The sequence below is a fragment of the Pogona vitticeps genome, chromosome 4, assembly GCF_051106095.1.
Source record: "Pogona vitticeps strain Pit_001003342236 chromosome 4, PviZW2.1, whole genome shotgun sequence".
Lineage (NCBI taxonomy): Eukaryota > Metazoa > Chordata > Lepidosauria > Squamata > Agamidae > Pogona > Pogona vitticeps.
The window spans coordinates 59610617-59625362 of NC_135786.1; the positions used below are offsets into that span (position 1 = coordinate 59610617).

Consider the following 14746-nt stretch of genomic DNA (forward strand, 5'->3'; position numbering starts at 1 on the left):
TCTGTGTCCCATGGGCACTCTAAAATACATGGAGAATCAGGGGATGGGGCAAAAGGTGAGTGGCCCAGTTCCTCTGGCACAATAGATGACTTCTCTCCAAGACCTTTCATGTCTCCTGTTAGTATGATGGTTTTGCAATTCAGGCCTTCAGATGTTCTTGGACTACAATTCCCAGAAGCCCTGGCTAGGGATTTTGTATTCCATTTGCACTGAATATAATGGCAAATAATGATCAGCATGATTAAAATCAATATATACATAAATAATTTCTGCACCTAATGAGAGTTAACAAATAATTCAGACAATCATATCAAAAACTTAATTCTGGCTCTTTATGCAGTTGAACTACAACTTGCTTAACACTGTCCAGATGATTGTCAATTTCCTCCGAATTGTTAGAGATATATATACAGTACACAACAACCTGCTTGAATCAGTGCACAAACTCTGCCTTCTACAGTACCAACATCATGCAACAAAAAATAGCTACAATTGTTTCTTTTGCTACTTGCTCCATAACTGCAGTCATCTTACAAATTCTTTTTACAACATATCCAACTCCCAAACTGGGAAAAATTTCTGAAGAACCGAGTTTCACTAATTTGTCTCTGGTTGCATATAAGCATTCCAGAGGACAATGTTTGCATCACTTTAAGAGCAGGTAATGTTGTTGTTGTTTAGTCGTCAAGTCGTGTCTGACTGTTTGTGACCCCCATGGACTAGAACACACCAGACCCTCCTGTCTTCCACTGCCTCCTGGAGTTTGGCCAAATTCATGTTGGTAGCTTCGATGACACTGTCCAACCATCTCGTCCTCTGCCGTCCCCTTCTCCTCTTGCCTTTACTCTTTCCCAACATCAGGGTCTTTTCCAGGGAGTCTTCCCTTCTCATGAGATGGCCAAAGTATTAGAGCCTCAGCTTTAGGATCTGATAGCACCTTCCCTCCCACTGTCTTGACAAGACCTCATATGCTGCAGATTCACAGAGAAAGTGATGTCTGGTTAAAGCTGACATCGTTTTATTGCACTGAATTGACATAGTCCATTGAGCATAATACCCAGTGATGTTAAAATCAAAGTAGCCTATATCTTGGTGCCAAGTCAGAGTACTCTTCTTCGCTGTATGCCAAGCCCCATTGATCACAATCGACCAGTTGCAAGCACTATATCCAACAGTAACCTGTAATCCATTACAGTTCCAACACCAGTTCCTATGCGGAGGAATAGCCTTACATAACAAAGGTAAAATAATATATTCCACCATGGTTAATAGCTGGTAAGCTGGACATTTTGGGCTCCAGGAAGGGGTTGTTAAATCAATGGAGTTAAGAAGTAGTAGCATCGCAGACACTTCTGTAAAGGTATGGAAAGGCAAATGGGCATTTATTTAACCAAGATTGATTCAAACATGCTTCTACAAGCTGCGTCAGATGCAAAAGGCATTACCACAGACCATGGGAAGGGAAATAAGTGAAATAAGCTTTAGAAACATAAGTTTCATGATAATAGTGTAGAAAATAAAACTTACATTTGGAATATACTAATAGCCTAACTAACATACACAGATCTTTGGGAGGGAGGGGTTAGCTAGCACAGGTCACCTCCTGATGCTCCAGATCATAACTGTGGATGGGACTTACTGACCTGATGGCTACTATGGAATTTTATTTCCTCTTCCCTTTCAATTTGAGTCCATTATCAGTCATTATTGGCCAATGTTTTTCAAATGCTGCCCCTTCTGGAAGCTTGGTTGTCTCGCTGTCATCTGCTTCTCATCTTTGTGTTGGTAGGGCCTTGGCTGCCCTTCCTCCTTGGGAATTGGTCAGTGTTGATTTCCCTGATGCCTGGAACTTTCTTTACCCTTGTGTAGTGAATTCATAGACTGTGCCCCACTATCTTGACTGCAATGAATGAAGTCAGTAACATCAGGAGAGGGCCTTTCCACTTTTCATTCTCATCTGTTCACTTGTAAACTAATACTTGATCTCCAGATTGAATGTAAAGGGCTGGCATATCTAAAGGTAGTGGATGGGCTTCTACAGTGTATCTATCAAGAGGCTGCAATCATCAATTTCAATGCAAGGTTCATCCTTTTCACCTGGCCACTGCTAATAAGACATCAGGGAGTGTGCCATTGCCAGCCAATATTTTAAGACAGCTGAATGTACCTCAATAACCAAACAGTTTGTTTCTCTCTTCCTTACTGGCCCTTTACACAGCAAGTGACTAAAAGCAAAGATTAAAGAACAAATAACAATAACCATCATTAAGGCATCAGAAATGTCCAAATTGCAGATCTGGTTCTGACAGCTTAGCCAAGGATCCTATGCACAAAGGAATCATGGGAGAACAGCCAGAAACAACAGCGACAGCAGCAGAATTAAATTCAAATGATTCGGCTGTATCAGCCAAAACAGTAAACCAGGTCTCCTCTTCAGTGGAATCCAGACAAAGCAACCTCCTCAGTCCACGATCTTTGAAGGCTAAAATGCTCCCAGAATCCTGTTTGATACTGTGGCCCAGAAGATTCTCCCATGCCAGAGGCTCAAAGGGTAGACATTGTTAACCTCCTTCAGGAAAATTGAAAATATTTGATGGTAGCAGAGGTGATGTTGGGAGTGGGGGGGAAATTAGCCTAAGCAGATTATGTTCTTCATTAAAATACTGAGGTGGGAGGGTTTTTCCTACCTGTTTCAATACAGCTTGCCATGGTGATAGAAATGGACTTCTTGTTGTTTAGTCATGAAGTCATGTCCGACTCTTCATGACCCCATGAACCAGAGCATGCCAGGCCGTCCTGTCTTCCACTGCCTCCCGGAGTTGGGTCAAATTCATGTTGGTCGCTTCAATGACACTGTCCAACCATCTCGTCCTCTGTCATCCCCTTCTCCTCTTGCCTTCACACTTTCCCAACATCAGGGTCTTTTCCAGGGAGTCTTCTCTTCTCATCAGATGGCCAAAATATTGGAGCCTCAGCTTCAGGATCTGTCCTTCCAGTGAACACTCAGAGTTGATTTCTTTCAGAATAGATAGGTTTCTTCTCCTTGCAGTCCAGGGGACTCTCAAGAGTCTCCTCCAGCACCACAATTCAAAAGCATTAATTCTTTGGCGGTCAGCTTTCTTCATGGTCCAGCTCTCACTTTCATAAATCGCTACTGGAAAAACCATAGCTTTGACTATGCATACCTTTGTTGGCAAGGTGATGTCTCTGCTTTTTAAGATGCTGTCTAGGTTTGTCATCACTTTCCTGCAAAGAAGCAGGGGTCTTTTAATTTTCTGGCTGCTCTCACCATCTGCAGTGATCATGGAGCCCAAGAAAGTGAAATCTGTCACTGCCTCCATATCTTCCCCTTCTATTTGCCAGGAGGTGATGGAACCAGTGGCCATGATCTTAGGTTTTTTTTTATGTTGAGCTTCTGACCGTTTTTTTGCACTCTCCTCTTTCATCCTCATTAAGAGGTTCTTTAATTCCTCCTCACTTTCTGCCATCAGAGTGGTATCATCTGAATATCTGAGGTTGTTGATATTTCTTCCAGCAATCTTAATTCCAGTTTGAGATTCATCCACCCTTGCCTTAGGCATGATGTATTCTGCATATAAGTTAAATATAGCTTTCCCTAGCTCCCTTGCATTTTGTTTCCCTTCTCCTCTCTGCTATTTGTAAGGCCTCATTGGACAGCCACTTTGCTTTCTTGCATTTCCTTTTCTTTGGCATAGGTTTTGTTGCTGCCTCCTGTACCATGTTAGGAACATCCATCCATAGTTCTTCGGGCACTCTGTCCACCAAAACAAGTTCCTTAAATCTGTTCTTCACTTCCACTGTGTATTCATAAGGGATTTAGTTTAGATTATGCCTGACTAGCCCAGTGGTTTTTCTTACTTTCTTCAGTTTAAGCTTGAATTTTGCTATGAGAAGCTGATGATCAGAGCCATAATCAGCTCCAGGTCTTGTTTTTGCTGACTGTCTAGAGCTTCTCCACCTTTGGCTGCAGAGAATATAATCAATCTGATTTTGGTATTGCCCATCTGGTGATGTCCATGTGTAGTGTCGCCTCTTGTGTTGTTGGAAAAGAGTGTTGGTGATGACCAGCTTGTTCTCTTGACAAAACTTTATTAACCTTTCCCCTGCTTCGTTTTGAACTCCAAGGCCAAACTTACCTGTTCCTTTTATCTCTTGACTCCCTACTTTAGCATTCCAATCCCCTATAATGAGAAAAACATCTTTCTTTGGTGTCAATTCTAGAAGGTGTTGTAAGTGTTCATAGAATTGGTTGATTTCAGTCTCTTCAGCATCGGTGGTTGGTGCATAAAGTTGGATTACTGTGATGTTGAAAGTTCAGCCTTGGATTCGTATTGAAATCATTCTATCATTTTTGAGATTGTATCCCCGTACAGCTTTTCCCACTCTTTTGTTGACTCTCAGGTCTACTCCATTTCTTCTATGGGATTCTTGCCCACAATATTAGATATGAGAATCGTCTGAATTGAATTCACCCATTCTCGTCCATTTTAGTTCACTGATGCCCAGGATGTCAATGTTTATCCTTGCCATCTCATGTTTGACCACCTCCAGCTTACCAAGGTTCATGGATCTTACATTCCAGGTTCCTGTTCCTATGTAGTAATTTTCTTTGCAGCATCGGACTTTCCTTTCATTTCCAGGCACTTCCGCAGCTGAGCGTCCTTTCGACTTTGGCCCAACCACTTCATTAGCTCTGGAGCTATTTCTACTTGTCCTCTGCTGTTCCTCAATAGCATGTTGGACGCCTTCCGACCTGAGGGGCCCATCTTCCAGCATCATATCTTTTAGCCTTTTGTTTCTGTCCATGCAGTTTTCTTGGCAAAGATACTGGAGTGGCTTGTGCTCCAGGTGGATTGCGTTTAGTCAAAACTCTCCGACCTGTCCGTCTTGGGTGTCCCTGCATGGCATAGCCCACAGCTTCTCTGAGTTATTCAAGCCCCTTCGCCATGACAAGGCAGCAATCCGTGAAGGGGAGAAGTGGACTAGCTTCTGGGAATAAATTCGGAAAATCATTTTACTGTGGTTTGAAGCCAGCTATGTATCAGTTTAATTTAGAGGTATTTTTTCCAATCATAGCTTCTTTGTTATAGACATTGATCTTCTGGCACCAGTTCCAAGGTGTAACTTGGCCAAACAGTCTAACAGAGTGTTACCTGATCACTCCTTATCCAGTCCAGCATGTGGCAGAACTTCCCATTTCTTTAGGACCACAGCAGTTGGCTGCATTTAGGGATACTTGGGACCATTTCTCTTTTCCCTGAATTCAATTGATCTAGCGTGACTTAACTTGGACTGACAAAGCGTTATCTGTGCAGTGGAGTTTCTATAGCCCAACTCATTTAAGTTATTTCACTGGACTGGTTCTGAAGTTCCTAATGCCCTGATAACTAATGGCTTTGTGTTACACTTTTGATTTTGGTAACTGGAGAGCCCATTTGCTTTTCCAAGTCAAGGTGTGTCTTGACTTTTTCAATCAAAATTTACACTGTTTGCTATGAAGTTCAACAACCGAGCAAAGGGTTTGAAACTACCAATCCACAAGCAGCTTTTCAACCAGTTATTTACCAAGAGGTCATGGTGGTTTCAGTCACATAGACAGGAAACAAGTTAATGCTTAATTGCACAAATCAGTAAGTATTATTTACTGACTAAGCATGTCTAGGTGAACTTTTGACCTTGCAGTCTAAAAAGTCACAACTTCCACTAATTCTGTGAGGCACAACAAATAATTAATATTTAACTGGGTATACCAGTAACTGATCAGGCAAATACCGCAAGTTTGCAGTTTCTACTGACCAAATAAGGTACAAAATAAAATAAGAGAGAAATATTGAGACCAAAAAATGATGATTTTTAAATTTCCGCTTTACAATTAGGTAACTGAAGACGTATTATGTATAGCGCCTCGTCAAGACTCAGGTGCTTGCTGGCAGCATTTCCTGCTTTTTATCCTCAAACTCTTTCTGCCTCTGTCAAAATGCTGATCTTTATCACTACTTTATCAACAACAGAATCCCAGAATCATGTGAATGATGAAACCAGATCCTCAGATGAACTGTCCTGCCAGCTCCCAGTTTCACCCCAATGTGCACATGGTCACTGCTCTGCTCTAAGGAGAATGGCTGCCTCACCAGCACCTCTAGGCACCAAGCATTGTGCACAAATGATACAGTCTCTGCCGCAGTGTATCCAATCAATTGCAGTACAGCATCCAAACCATGCCAAATGCCCTGATGCCCTATTAGAGGGAAGAGACATCATTTCCTAGCAGCTGTGGACTGCAGGGAGAATGTGCGCGCTGAAAAGTAAATATAAAAAATAAAGGACAGTACAAAGCTCTGTTGCCAATACAGACCAATGATCATTAGGATTTATATTATTAATGCACATGGCACTCCTGAGCATGAGGAAGAAGAAACAGTTCTCTGCCCCAAAGGATTTACAATCTACATTTGGATTATATGGTAGTGAGGGGCTATCAAAAGGAGGGACGGGGAAGAGGCAGTGGCAAGTAAAGGGGGCCTACGGAACTAAACATGATAGACCACATGTACTGTACTTGAAGACAAGGTGGTTTCTTTTATTTTGAAGGAAGAAATTTTGGAAGAAAAAGGAGTCAAATGAGTAAGAGGAAGTGATCATACATTAAGCAGCAAAGAGCAACCTAAGTTCCTTTTCTCTTCCATATCAGTAGATGCTGGGGGGTGGGGAAGGAAGGTGAGACAGCTGTCCAGCCAGAAATCTGTAGGGTTCATCTCCCTTCATGGCTGTGCCTCCTCTGAGTGATGCCATTTCTGAAGGTGGGCAGGGAAATATGTAAGAGAAAGAAGAGGTTGGCTGCTCTGACTCTTTCTCTCTTGTTCAATCTGTTTATGGGCATCACAACAGAGACAACAGGGCCCACAAAGCTGCCTAGAGAGAGAGTGTGAGCAATTAATACCTTGTTGGCAGATATAGCAAAATACAGTGTCAGAAAGATGAGGTAGCAAGGCAAAAAACACAAATAAAAGAAGCACTCCCTAAAATATATGCACAGTATGATGAAGGAGAACCATCCGGAGAGCTATGTCAGTAGCTTAGAACTGTTGCCAGAAGTTTCATACTCCCCTGAGTCACAAATTCTATTTATCTGAAAAAGTATGCTTGGACACATAGAAGCTTATGAAGAATAAAAACTAGTTAGTCTTATAGGTGCTACATGACTTCTGGTTCCTGTGGAGAACCATGTATGTAAGATGTAACCATATTGTGCAGCTTGGTTCTTGAGTCTCACATCTCACACCCTGCTTAGCCTTGAGGGAAGGGAACTGAACTCGCTAGGTACAACAATGTCTGTTCCTCCTCCATTCTCCCAGGTTGTTTTGCACGGTCCCTTTAGTAACTTGCATCCCTGTGCCCAGCTAATTGCCATGAACAGAGAGATTGTGAATTTAATTAATTAAATTCACAATCTCTCTGTTCATGCCCAGAAAAGAAACCTCTGTGACAGGCATGAAGAATGTGGAGCGGGGTATAAATAGAATAAATAAATAAATAAAATATGTTGCTGGATTGCAACTGCCTTGATTTTTCATCATTCTATAAGGGTAGAACAGGCTCATTAATACCTAGAGGGGTATCGCACATTTACTGTATAGGGGTTCATTTAAAACAGGGTGGGAAACCTCTGACTGTCCAGGAGTTGTTGAGCTCTCATCATCCCCAACCATTATAGCTAATCATCAGGGAAGATGGAAGCTATAGTTCAGTAACGTCAGGAGATCACTGTTCCCCACCAGTCATTCAAAGTAAACTTCACCAAAGAATCCTCTTTCCACTAAAGAAAACTACTAATGCCTCTGACAGAGAAAGAAACAAAGAGTCTTGCAATACCTTTAAGGCCAATAAGTTTTGTTGGGCATAAGCTTTTCTGGACTGCAGCCCACTTCTGCAGATGGAGGGATCATGAGCCTCGGTAGACAGCACTGGAGAGGATAGAAGATAAAATGTGATGAAAATAAGAGATGGAGGACAAAGTGACTATATTCTTGTGGATCCACCAAGTACCACTGAGGGTTTGGCAAGGTGTTATTCCAAATGCCAAAGTGTTTTCCAGAGGCGAAAATTAATAGCAGAATCCCTAATTTAAATTTATACAAGGCTATCAATTACCACAGCATCATCTGGGAACACTGCTGGCAGTGTCAAATTGCCAGTCATGATAGTTTTATTGGGATTTTGTAATATCTGGATTATTTGCAGACAGGAAATTTCCTTAGATTAATTAAAACATTTTCACAAGCTAACACAATTAATCATGCTGCTCTTCTTTTCATGCTGCCAGTGGTGTCCTACTCCAGATCATAATAGACCCCAGCAACTAAGAACATTGGTGGATTTCAGATGCTAAGAAACAACATGCAGTCTATATGAAGGTGGAGAGAGACCAGAAATATACGCTGAATCCCTGCTTCTAACCTTCATGCGTTTGTTGTGCTTTTCTGAACAGACTCCAGACATTTTGCAGGGTCACAAGTTGGTCCACTGTAAATAACATATGATCCATTAGAGACACATTTACATACCTACTGTTTTCTCCCTCTACCCATAAATGGGACAGGGTGGGGATGTCAAAATCTTTTTTGTCTCTCGCCTCTCCCTCCTATTGGAGCACCTTGTCTGATACAGGAGACTCAAAGCTTACACGCATATTTCTGCTGCCACCTTTTCCCCCTCTCCTTGCAGACACCTGAAAACTCCTGAAAAAAAATCCTCTTGCATCGTGACCTACTGTAGAATCTCACAGCTATTGGCAACTCATGAAATTACAGTTCTGTTCCTAGTCCTGCATCAGGACTGAGTCACTTCTCCAACAAAATGGCTAAAATGCCAAACCTAGAAATGGGGACGAATATAGAAACGGATCGTTTTTTTGGACGAATATAGCCAATTCATTAAATATTCGTTGATCCATATTTGTGAGTTCCAGAGACCCCCACATATACGGAGGGATGAATATTTACCCATTTGTATTCATGCTTCGTATTAAAAAAAAAACACACCATTCTGCATACTCGCTGCCAATCAGCTGATCGGTGGCAGAAACGCAGCTACCACCCCGCACAGCCACCCAATACCACAGCCTACCCCCTCCCTTCCTTTCCCTACCTTGGGCCCCATGCCACGCCACGCCACCAATAGCCTCTTACCTTCATCGCTGCTGCCGAGGTCTTCTGGCCTTGGAGCCACGCATGTAAAAATGGAGACTGTCTGCCCTTTGCCTGCCTTAAGGGAATCCAGGCTGTCCTTTGCAAAGATTTATTGCATTTATATGCCGCCCATCTAGACATAGTCTACTCTGGGCGGCTCACAACATACAAGATAAAAACAATTCAAAATATATGTTAACAGTTTTTCAACAATATACAAGACAACAATAGTTCAAGATGGGATGAAAAGAGAAGTTAAGTAGTGCCTGGAGGGAAGGCCTGTCTGAACAACCAGGTCTTAAGTTGGTTTCTGAAAATACCCAGTGAGGGGGCCAAGTGAATCTCGGAGAGTGTTCCAGAGAGAAGGAGCCACTCCCGAGAAGGCCCAGTGTCTTGTTTTTTCTTTCCGGGCCTCCCTCGGCAGAGATGCCGGCTGCAGCTTCCCTATCCTAAATGAAGCCACAGCCACCATCTTTGCAAAGGGCAGCCAGTCTCCCTTTTTACACACCATGGCTGTGAAGACCTGATGGAGACCTGGCAGCAGCTATTAAGGTAAGGGGGTGTCGGTGGGAGTGGGGTGGGGGCAAAGGTAGGGAAAGGAAGGGGATGTGGGGGTAGGCTGTTGAGGTGGCTGGCTGTGTGTGGGGATGGCTGCCTATCGGCTTCTGATCAGCTGATCGGTGGCCGGTAGGTAGAATGAGCTTCTGTGCCCTGTGGTAAACTCTACTGGGTGAATTTGTGGGTGAATAACTCGGATGTCCGATATCCAATCTTCACCAAAGTTGGCAGGCATGTTGGGGAAAGACATAGAAAGCTCTGTTGTGATTCTAGAGTTTCTAAGTACCTGGGGGGAGCTTTCCTGGGGGGGATCATCTTTGTGACTATATAACTCGGGGGTCCATGATCCAATGTTCACTAAACTTTCAGGACTTGTAGGAAAGTGTCTGAGGGAGCTTCCCTGCAAAGACCTGGTGTCTCCAGGTCATCAGGGGCCAGTGTTATAGCCCTTTAAATTGCAGATGAATTGACAGATCGATTCATTGAAGAATATTTGTATATTTGTATTTGTTGATCCGTTAACCTTGATGAATAACGGATAAAAATGAATTGCCATTTTTTAATTTGTCCCCATCTCTAACCAAGTCCCATTGCATCCCATGCATTACAACATATGGCTGACATATTCATTCCAAAAAGGCATATGGTATGGCCTCCAGTGACAACATGAAAAGGAAAATGCAAGTGTAGGAACAACGCCCAAGCCTTCCTTGCAGACAGAACATGTGATTCAGTAGACTGCTTTTCCCTGAAACGATGGCTTCCAGTCAGCAAAAAGTGCTTTGACACAAAATAAATAAATGAATCTGAACCATTTTACTACACTCTTTTTCTAAGAGTGGACATCTTTATAAGTTACGATACTATAGCTCATTGTACTCTTCTTTTCTACCTGTCGCATCATATGTGTGACTAAGACACTGTCAGTGCACACACTGACAGTAATTTAGTATACTGCATTACAGTATGCGCACTTGAGCACTGTGTTATGCTCATGTAATTTCCATGCTACAATGTGCCTTCAGCTTGTTCTAATCTAAATGCTACAGTCTGTCAATTCAAAATCAGAAAATTATGGAGATAGAAATAACTTGAAAAAACACTGAACATGATCATCTGCTAAAAGAAAGGCTTTAGCCCACAAAACGTCTCCACTGGCTCTTTGACAAGCTTTACCTGGCCAAAGGTAACCTTTCCTCAAAGAATGTCTTCAAGAATTTTCAACAAGGCTGTTTTGTTGCTGGAGTGCTTTTCTAGCATGAAAGTGTTTTTTCCTTAGTGCCTCAGCCAAATCTAATGTCTACCCTAAATGCCACGTCTTGTCCTTTCAATGAATTGTAATGTATGTTCTTCTGTTCTCAGTGAATCTGGTGAATAATTGTATTCCCTCTTCTGTCTAATGTTGCTTTAAAGTAGCTGAAAATTGCTTTTGCCCTAAATTTCTATTGTCCTAGCTAAACATATCCTGCTTCAGTCCTTTCTTATATGACAACCCTTCTTGAGAGGACCCTTCATCGCCCACATAGTCTCCTGCTGAATCCTTTCCAGTTTGTTGACAGCCTTCCACAAAGAATTAATCTGCAGAGTGAGTTATAAATTCATATGAAATACATATGAAATAGTTTTGGCCTTTCATGCTCCAGCATCACACTGCTACAAGGCTAGGGAAATATTTATGCCTGGGAAGGAAGATAGGAATTTTGGCAAGCCCAGGTTGTCCAGTGTAGGAACACGAGGCTTCAAAAGGTTATTGAACTGATACGCGGATGCCCTACTTGTTAGCAACTAAGGCAGGAGGAATTCTGTGTACCGTGCCTTCACCTCTGCCTGGTTAGGTGTTGCGTTTTGTCCAAGGCTAAAGCTCAAGAAAACAAGAAGGGCTGGATTTTGCAGCACCTAGGAGAGTTCCTAGTGAGCAACCTGCTGTCAATAAGGCCAAAGGCCAGTCTGAAGCCTTTCCCGCTTCAGTCTGGAATCTCCTTTCCCAATTTAACCCTTTCCACAAGTGGAAAGCATTGAACGGAGAGACCTATGGCCTAGAGCAGTGGTTCTTAACCTTGGGTTACTCAGGTGTTTTTGAACTGCAACTCCCAGAAACCCCAGCCAGCACAGCTGGTGGTGAAGGCTTCTGGGAGTTGCAGTCCAAAAACACCTGGGTAACCTAAGGTTAAGAACCACTGGCCTAGAGCACAGCACTTCTACATATCTCTAAGATGTCAGGCTGGCACACATTGCTGACATTGGTACATGGTCGGCAACAGAGAGATTGGTTTGCTCCTGGGCGTAGTTCTGATGGCTCTGTCTTGGAGCCGGGCTTGGAGGATGCAATTGCTGATCCCAGATCAATGGTCTGGGGATCAAAGGTCTCCAGCATTTCAGTCTGGGGTTTCTAGTAACATTGTTTAAGGGCTTTCTTTTTCCACTCTGGTTACTTGGGCCTGCCACCCCTTCTGTTCCCTGCCTCTGACTCTATATCAAGTCAAGTGGAGTTCCAGGGCATCATACTAATGAAGCAAGCTGAGAATGAACAGATAAACAAGAAACATAAGCCTTGCATGAATGCTTTCCACTGCCACAGAAGGTTCAGTCACAATCTCAGTTAGGATTAATATGGCTCAAATTAATTCTCCTGAGATGAAATTTATTAGTGGTATTGAGGAGAGACGTGCCTGGTGCCAGGGACAAAAGGATGGCTCTGGACAAGGATGACTGGGCAGACCTTATTCTCTTAGAGAACGGCATGGTCTTAGAAGCTGCATGGGTGACTTCTCATAGTTCTGCTCCTAAAGATGGCTGCACAGGGTTTATGAACAAATTCACCTCTATGGTTTGCTTTGCAGCCTGTAAGATAGTTCACAGAAATCATCAGCAGATGCTAAACAAAGGGACCACCCCTTGCAATGCCTAGCTGAGTGAGGCCCAGGCATTGGGGGTGGACAGAATCTATTTTGCATCAAGGGCTCTGGGTCCATCTGCTTTCCCCAGAGGATATCTTTGACCCTCCTTGTTAATCCTGCAGGGAAACCAAGGTCAAAACATCAACAGTGCCCTGGAGGATTCCACCAGCTGCTAAGGCTGGGAGCATCGGCAGACAGCAACTAAGGGACAATGTGCCCTCTGTTCAGTTCTGAACATGTAGCAGAACATTGTGGCAGAAAGAAGATTGAGAGTAACAGGCAACTTGAACAAAGATAACCTGCAAGACTGGACATAAGTGTCCCAGGGTCTTGGTTAGTACCTGCATAATTCCATTTCCAAGCCTCTACCAAGAAATAGCCTATAATGTTCAGAGAGGAGGCTATTCTGACAAAGCAATCATTGTACCAAGAATACTCTGACTCTGCTCCACATGAAAGGTTTGACTCTATCTTTGTGCGTTAAAATACAAACATGGCTTCAGATCCTTGTCTGAAAATAAACTACGGTTTAATAAACAATTGACTGTTTCAGATGAATTGATAAACTATGGTTGTTGCAAGGTTGGATCCAAAGTTTCTAATCTCCTCAAAGGGGAGGAGAAGATCTAGCATGAGCCTGAAATTTGCTGCAGCTTTTGCTCATTCTTGTAGTCCCTAATGGACTGCACCTCAAAAGAAATGCCCAGTTCATTTGTGACTCATCCGTAAGGGAGAGTGGGACACTGTCTCACTTTAGAGGTCAGGCTATCCCTATTCTCTGTGTCTCCTTAACAGAGGTAGAATGTCAGTGATCCAACTGAATTCTCCTTCTGCTGAACTCCCAAGTTCATCACACAAGGTGGAGAAGAGAAAGAAAATAGGAGGATGAATGTGAGTGAGCAAATCTATGTTCCAAGTTCGAAACCAGGCACAGAGGGTAACAATAGCAGGTAGGAACATTTATAATTGGGGTGCACATTTTGCTCATCAACTGACTTGAGGAGTGGGTGAATGAATGGCATTCGAATGTCTCCACCAGCTGGAGAAGAGCCTCTGAGCATAAGAGGCCCAGAAGAAGGGCTGGGTCACACCTTGTCAATGCTAACCAGGCGATAGATCAAGGGATGAGGGGAGTTGCCCTGGCTGGATATGCAGGAGAGCTGGAGGCCTTCTGACCTGGAGAACTGTGGGAACGCTTATAAATAGTTTTGAAATTAAGTACTCTCAAGCAGTTCACTTTATTCCAAAAGGTATTTCCTTGGGTGCTCAAGTAGCCCATGATGGGCTGATGTGTTCTTATGACAATGCCTGCAGGGCCCTTCAGTGTCCTGCTGGCCCATGGAGGGGCTGGGAACCCCAACAGTCACAACCACAGATTAAGCTGAGTATAAGCTTAGGCATCCTTCAGTCTCAAGAGACCATGGTAATGTGCTTTGAATAGAAGACTGAGTATAAGAACAGGCAGGTATGTTCACTGAGCAAGAGAAACAGCTAAAGGTGTAGTGGTGATATTTTAGGTGCTGTTCTATAATCATCCTAGTTGAGGGATTCTGGGAATTGTATTTCAACCACTGACATTTCCAAGCTATGGATGCAGGACCCTTCCCATCTTGAGAATGTGAATATAAAAGTGGCAAAGGGGAGACACTTTATCTACCACACATACAAGGCTTGAAAGATCCTCAAGATAAGTAGGGGGTGTATCTTGGGTTCTAGCACCAGAAATAACTTAGGCGTGCAAATACTCCTATGCATAGATTCCTGAGGACTTAGTGTGTCAGGACTGCATTAGCTGAGTTAACAGCAAGTGCCACCTGTTGCTGTTTGCACAGCACAGTTTGCACAGAAACCACTTCAGTTCAATCCCTTCCACATAAGAAGGCCAAGCCAAGCATTAATAATGATCCCTTGGCATGCTCCTGCAAGCCTTAGTTAAACACTCTCTGCCTGTGCAAGGAGAGTCTCAGGGCCTGGCTAGGCTCTTTGGAAGAGAAGAGAAAGGCTCTCCGCTCCCAGGAGATTCGGTGTCTCCCTGACAAACACAACAAGCAACAGGCCTTCAATGACTGTGGCAGAAAGCAG

The 14746-nt window shown here is 43.2% G+C and overlaps 1 long non-coding RNA gene across 1 annotated transcript in view; it reads right to left on the reverse strand.

Annotated features, from left to right (window-relative positions):
* LOC144589027 (uncharacterized) overlaps positions 1 to 14746 on the reverse strand; it is a 48300-nt gene that overhangs the window by 8815 nt on the left and 24739 nt on the right. Inside the window, exons 2-3 of the long non-coding RNA XR_013544864.1 lie at positions 8479 to 8544; positions 7894 to 7985 (exon numbers count right to left, since the gene is read on the reverse strand). This is a non-coding gene — a long non-coding RNA (uncharacterized LOC144589027). The remainder of the gene's footprint in view (positions 1 to 7893; positions 7986 to 8478; positions 8545 to 14746) is intronic.